Source organism: Palaemon carinicauda, chromosome 33 (assembly GCF_036898095.1).
Source record: "Palaemon carinicauda isolate YSFRI2023 chromosome 33, ASM3689809v2, whole genome shotgun sequence".
Taxonomy (NCBI): Eukaryota; Metazoa; Arthropoda; class Malacostraca; order Decapoda; family Palaemonidae; genus Palaemon; species Palaemon carinicauda.
In genome coordinates, this window is record NC_090757.1 from 58,980,150 (window position 1) to 58,988,186 (window position 8,037).

The following is an 8,037-nucleotide window of genomic DNA, read 5'->3' on the forward strand; positions in this document are numbered from 1 at the left end:
ATAAACTTGCCAGAAATTACTATGATGATTACTTATTTCTTTAACTTGAGAGGCCACTCAAGCACACTGATCCATCTGCTTTCTCTTCCTCATTTTCTTTTTATATGGATGCCTGGTGGTTTATCAAGAACTTACCTTCCCTATCTGTTTCTAAATCTTCCTTCCGGGTATTTATTTCCAAAACGCTTGTTACTGTTCTCCCTTCAGTAAAGCGGCTATCCTTGTATGGTGTTTCGGCTCCGCCATATTGACCAATTCTAATAGACATTTTGATTTTATTCTAAGTTGTATGAGCCCCCCCCCCCCCCTCTCTCTCTCTCTCTCTCTCTCTCTCTCTCTCTCTCTCTCTCTCTTTTATATATATATATATATATATATATATATATATATTATATATTCATATATGTCTAATTATATATATATATACACATATATATAAATATATATAATATATATATATGTCTATATATATACTGTATATATATACATATGTATATATATATATATATATATATATATATATATATATATATATATTCTCATAGTCCTACTATGAATGTAGATGTCAGGAGATTCAGGTCCTAAAAGTTTGTGTCAGGCAAAACAATTTTTATTTGTGTTCGATCTATCGGAATCCACACTTTGATGATTTAATCTTAGATTGTCTTCTTAACATTATCGCTAAGATACGAGAAGATGATAGAGAAGCCTCTTTTGTTCTTATTGCTTAAATTCTGTTTCTCGACTAATTGCCATGGCTTGAGAGCTTCGTACTTTTAGGTATTAGGTTGACAAAGACACCAGCTACCCGTTGAGATACTACCACTACAAAATTACTGGATCCTTTGACTGGCTTGATAGTACTGCATTGGATCCCTTTCTAGCTATAATTAATTTCTCCTTCGCCAACACATGCACTGAATAGTCTGATCTATTTTTTTTACACATTTTCCTTATTCCTCATACACTTGACAATATTAAGATAACACAAAAAAATCTTCACTCAAGGGGCTAACTACTGCACTAAAATAGTTCAGTGGCCACTTTCCAATTGGTAAGGGTAGAGGAGACTCTTTAGCTACAGTATAGTACGCAGCTCTTCTATGAAAATTAAACTCCAAAATCAAACCATTTTACTCTAGTCTTGGGTATGGCCATACCCTCTCTACCATGGTCTTCCAATATCTTGGGTTAGAGTTCTCTTGCTTGAGGGTACAATCAAACACTATTCTGTTTCCTTGTTTCCTTTCCTCACTGGGCTATTTTCCCTGTTGGAGTCCTTTATCTTACATCATCCTGGTTTTCTAACTACGGTTGTAGCTTGGCTACTAATACTATTAATAATAATGAAAATCAATCAGTGAGCAAATCATAAGTGAAGCTATTAATAGGTCTGGTATCTGTTTGGACCTAGTATACACTGACTCCCCTGTTGTTATAGCCAGTAAGATTGGTTCTCTAGATGGTTCCTTATAAAAATCATTGTGGTAAACTGCCCTCTAAGAAAGAGATCGATTAAATATAGAGGATAAAGCATTACGGATTTTAATCCTAATTTAGAATATCAGTGACGTTACAAATAGAGCTTTAAATTCTTCAATTAAAATACCATTTGCAAATATGATGGATGATGTCAGTTAATAGTGTTTTTTTTTTTCTTTGAGAAGTATACATACGCCCTTACATAAATACCTATGAATGTACTGAAGGACTGGGACGGATATAAAAAAAAAAAGACGCAACTTGAAACAAATTTACCCTTGATTATTGGAATGCATTATTGTCTTACTTTAGGTACCAAATTTTTCCTCTAATCTATCGTTAATTATACAGTAACTATATAAGCAATATATATATATATATATATATATATATATATACACAAATACCGTATATATACATACACACACACACACACACACACATATATATATATATATATATATATATATATATATATATATATATATATATATATATTTTTATCATTATCATTATTACTTGCCAAGCTCCAACCCTAGTTGGAAAAGCAGGGGCTCCAACCGGGAAAATAGCTCAGTGAGGAAAGGAAACAAAGAAAAATAAAGTATTTTAAAAAGAACAACATTGAAATAAATATCTCCTATATAAACTATAAAAACTTTAACAAAACAAAAGGAAGAGAAATAAGATAGAACAATGTGCCTAAGTGTATCCTCAAGCAAGAGAACTCTAACCCAAGACAGTGGAAGACCATATTGCAGAGGCAATGGTACTACCCGAAATTAGAGAACACCGGTTTCATTTTGGAGTGTCCTTTCGTAAAAGTGCTGCTTACCATAGCTAAAGTGTCTCTTCTCTTACCAAAGAGGTAAGTGGCCACTGAACAATTACAGTGCAGTAAGAAGAACGGTTTGGTAATCTCAGTGTTGTCATGTGGATGAGGACAGAGGAGAATATGTAAAGAATAGGCCAGACTGTTTAGTGTGTGTGTGTGTGTAGGCAAAGGGAAAATGAACCGTAACCAGAGAAGGACCCAATGTACTACTGTCTGGCCAGTCATAAGACCCCATACCTCACTAGCGGTAGTATCTCAACGGGTGGCTGGTTCCCTGGCCAACCTACTAACCTGTTACAGTAATTAACTACTTCTTTAAAGTTAAAGCAATATGTTAAAAAATCTCAATTGACTATCGATTATGACAGACTCACGTACTCCAACTTGCCTCGTTATGTGTTTTCTCACACACAACAAGACTCATTAATCATAATGAGCAAAGCTTGCACTCCCCTTTCTGTTTATGATTTAAAAAGAAATTACTTTTTAATTCTAATTAAAAACAATTAGTTTACGTGTATAAAACCATTCTCCGCGTTCAATCAGTCATTTCATTACTTTAAAATGAAAACACATAGGTAATTTAAGACCCAATATATTGCTTTAATAAAATAAAAATGAATTTATTTATAACCGGTCATGGGGTTTTACCCAGCAAAATATTTACTGGCATCTAGGAGAGAGAGAGAGAGAGAGAGAGAGAGAGAGAGAGAGAGAGAGAGAGAGAGAGAGAGAGAGAGATTATTTGGATAGTCTGATGATTATATTTAAATACTTGCCTTAAAAGCGGGGATAATGAAAAAAAAAAAAACTGTACCGTATACTTGATTTATATCTGAAATTGCAATATGCTAAATATAAATCCAGCCATCATCTAAACTCAATACACACAAAAAAATAAAAATCTTTGTTCTACCTCATAACGGCATTTTTCTTTAGCTAAATAAAAACAAAATGGCGAAGCACAACAGGTCTCAAGTATCACATCCATTAAAGAACGACAATTTTACCATCTTCCTTTTCATTCCATAATTATTACCTATAAAAATAGTACTAAAATTTAGAGCCATCCATCTTCCTCAACGCATTTATTTTACCATAGGATGATTTTTCTCACGTAGAATGTCAATTCATATGGCAACATCAAAAGTTGAAATTTTGTTTCATAGTTTCAATTTTGGGAATCTATTTTTGTCTCCAAGCCAAATGCACATTGAGCCGTATATATACCTAACTTTTTTTTTTATTTGCCGGCATAATTTCCTCTGCAATTCTGCTCGGCGAAAATGTTTTTGGCCAATTTTTAACATTGTTTTATACGTTGATACAGGAGAGAGAGAGAGAGAGAGAGGAGAGAGAGAGAGAGAGAGAGAGAGAGAGAGAGAGAGAGAGAGAGAGAGAGAGAGAGAGAGAGAGAGAGAGAGAGAGAATTACATTTAAAAGCAAAACTTTTAAAGCCTACGTGTAGATTTCCTTCACTAAGGAAACGATGATACAAATATATAAATTCGAGCAATTAAATTCATAATACTAAAGAAAGAGAATTAATCATGATCAAGAAGCTTCAGCGTTTTCCCTCCCTCCAACACCATGATTTACATACCACAAGGCGACTCTTTAACCAGTGATGTGAAAAGTGCTCTCCCCCTTTTCATTAAGGGCTGTTATAGACTGGAAAGATCTTAAAACTGGAAAAAAAAATCGCCAGTGCATACTTTACATAAGCGATGGAAAATGCTTAAAGAGGTTAATAGAAGCCAAGTTTGCAAGATCTTAAAACCCCTGTCAAAACTTCCTTGGTATAATGAGATTCAAACAATTATTCTAGTTTGATGATGATGAAATTTTACGGCATAAAAGAGCAATATTTCGTAATTTTGAGAACGCAAACAGTGTTGAAGGTTCAAAACTGCAGTAGGAAAGTCTTCTGGTAACAAATATAACTCGTTATGCGAAATCGTGGCTGAAAGCGAATTATTTTAATTTAATCGTACCATGACTTAGAAAATCATGTCCGTAAGTGCGTATAGGCCTATTAGATTTTTATTTGCAATATATATATATATATATATATATATATATATATATATATATATATATAAAGTATATATATAAAGTATATATATATATATATATATATATATATATATATATATATATATATATATATATACACACATATGCACACACACAACAATTGGAGTCCTAGTAGTCCACTGCAGGACAAAGGCCTAAGACATGTAAATTCCTGTCAGGGATTTGGCCAGTTTTCATCACCAAGCTAGCACAGTTTTGCTGATCATGGCGGTACACAAACCCTTTCACCATGTTAAAGTATACACTCAGAAGATTATATATATATATATATATATATATATATAAATATATATATATATATATATATATATATATATATATATATATATATGTATACATATATATATATATATATATATATATATATATATGTATATATATATATATATATATATATATATATATATATATATATATATATATATATATATATATATATATACTTAGCATCTGTTTATGGACCTTTCCACTCCAGTCTACATCCCAAAATTTTCTTAGTTAATCAATCCATAGTATTCTCTTCCTTCCCCTGCTTCTTTTGCAATCTTTAGGGACCCATTCTGTTATCCTTAATGTCCATCTATTACCTGTCATTTCATTATATGTCCTGGCCATGTACATTTCATTTTTCTTACATGTTGTTAGAATACGCTCTACTTTAGTTTGCTCTTGAAACCATGTTGCTCATTTCTTCTCAGTGTTAATCCCATTTCAATAGCTCTATGAGTTATAACTAGCATACTGCTCTTAAGGTGCGATTAGACTGGAGATTAAACTCTCCCGAAAGACGGCTACTCTCGCGCGACTTTCTCTACAGCGTGTTTATACTACCAGCAAGTTTTTCTCTCCGAGAGCTGTGAGTGAGTGTCGCAAGAGAAAGTGTCCGAGAGTCGGGTAAGATTTCTGGAGCCAGTGCCAGTCGACAACTGGCGAGGGTTGAGAGAACATGTCTCAAAAGTACCGTGTTGCTGTTGCATTAATAATTATGAACGAAGTGAAAAAGAAAAGGAAAAGAAGTTTGTGGGTCCGAAAATGGATAAGCAGAAGGGGAGAAGATGGAGCACATGCAAAATTATTAAGAAAATTGTTTGAGGAAGATACATCGAGCTATAAGAACTTCATATGTTTGGGGGTTCCTGTTTCCAAATTAATACTTTCAGATTGTTCTGGTTGATTCCCGTTTCCAGATCAATTCAGAGCTAGGCAGTTCCTGAAGAAATAAAGTGTTTCATAAAACACTGGGTAAACACAAAAAGATGCTGGAGTGAGCAGTAAGTGAGGGAGGGTAGGTTAGGATAAGAAAGCATAACATATAAATACAAAGTAACTAGTGCACGTGCCCGTTAAATCCAAAAATTTAAATTAAATATTTAAATCTTAATCATTTATTTTAATTAAATGTATTTAATATTTTTATTTTTAATAATAATAACAAATAATCTACTGCACGTTCCCGTTAAATTCAAATATCTAAATTAAATATGTAAATTTTAAGCATTTATTTGAATTAAATATATTTAATAAAATTTATTTTTTTTCAAATAATAATAACAAATAATCCAGTGCACGTGCTCGTTAAAAATAACGGGTATTGAAGTGTGTGTGTGTTTGTGGGTAGTGTTTTTTTATTGTTTTTTATTTTTTTTTAACACTAATTATTTCTTCAGCTCTACTCCCATTTTTTTTTCTTCTTTAATTTTCTAGCTTCAGTACACATTAGACTCCGAAGATTGTGCCATTTCCTTGTAATTTCTTTTTTGCTAATTCCCAAGTTCTCAGCTATTCCTTTAATTTTACTAATTTTCAGCTCTTTGTTTCTGTACTCAGGCAAATTCACATTCCACAGTTCAGGAAATTTCTCGTATTGCTGAATTAATGCAATTGTTTGGTCTTTATTCCACTCTTTGGCACATGTTCTCTCGCGAGAGTAACGAAAACTTTCAGAGATCTGAATATTCACTGGAGAGAGTGGAGAGCAACAACCTAGCTCTAGAGTGTTTAGACTGTAGCGCGCGCGAGAGAAGAGAAACACTCGCGAGAGTAGAGAGAAAATCTCGGAGAGTACTCTACAGCCTGTTTACATTCCATAGAGCAGCTGTCTGAGAGCAAATCGCGGAAAAAACTCTCCAATCTAATCGCACCTTAAGGTTTTAGCAAGGCTCCAAGTTTCTGATATAAAGTTAAAACTGGTAGGACCATCCGATTAAATGCACTTCTTTATAGAGAAAGTGGCATTTTACTTTCATAATCTCATTTTGTTTACTAAAAGCTCTATATGTCATGCTTATCCTTATTTTAATTTCGGTCTCGTGTCCTGGGGAAACACGTATTGTTTGTCTTAAGTACATATTTTCATTAACAATCTTTAGAGGTTCGTCCATAACTTCTTTGTTGTCTCTCGGCCTTTTCATTGAACAGTACCTTAGTTTTACTCCTATTCATTTTCAGTCTTACATTTCTGCTTTCTTAATTCAAATCTTCTATCATCTTTTGCAATTCCTCCCATGATTCACTAAACACAACTGTAATCTGCAAATATCAATTTGTTAAGGTATTCCCAATTAATGTTAATTACTACATTAGCTCAATCTGAAATTTTCAAAACTTCTCTGCTAAGCATGCTGTGAATAATATAGGAGAGATGGGAATTCTATGCCTAACCTCTTATTCAATTGAAATTTTCTTAAAATCATAAAGCAATTTTAGGATTGCTGTACAGTTAGAATCAAAAGAACGCCGACACTCAGGGAAAATCTTTCGTCAGATGTCTCTAGTGTTCTCATGACAAAACAGACTACGAGTTGCTCCTCTTACTACTGCTACGAAATGGGCGGAACCTTCTAAAACCTTGGTGAATCAAAGACATTAAACGGCTGTCTTTGTCAGCGGAAGCATTGAAATGTTACAAATCGAGTTGCCATATTTCATTCTCAGTTATCATTTGACGTCTCAAATATCCACTACAAATACTGAATACACAAACACAGACACACATACACACACACACACACATATATATATATATATATATATATATATATATATATATAATGTATATATATGTATATATACATATATATATGTGCGTAAAAATCACAGGAAAACGTGATGCTCAGATGCAGAAGAACCACAGGGAAAATTAAAATACAAAATATACGCTCAAGTCCTGACTAGTTTCGTGATACTTCTTCAGAGGACTGATTTATTGAGAGAGGTTTCTTTACATTTTATAGGGAAAGCAAACGTACGAACATACATATAGAGATTAAGAGAACAATGACACTCCCTTACCAGCTACCTGGGTCAAGTGGGCGGAGTCCCCAAGCTCATTAGACACCTGCCAAAGAGGGTCATCTAGTGGCGGGTAAATTCTTGTTTTTTTGACTTTCAGTACAGTTTATTTATATGTTTTCATATAAATAAACTGTACTGAAAGTAAAAAAAACAAGAATTTACCCGCCACTAGATGACCCTCTTTGGCAGGTGTCTAATGAGCTTGGGGACTCCGCCCACTTGACCCAGGTAGCAGGTAAGGGAGTGTCATTGTTCTCTTAATCTCTATATGTATGTTCGTATGTTTGCTTTCCCTATAAAATGTAAAGAAACCTCTCTCAATAAATCAG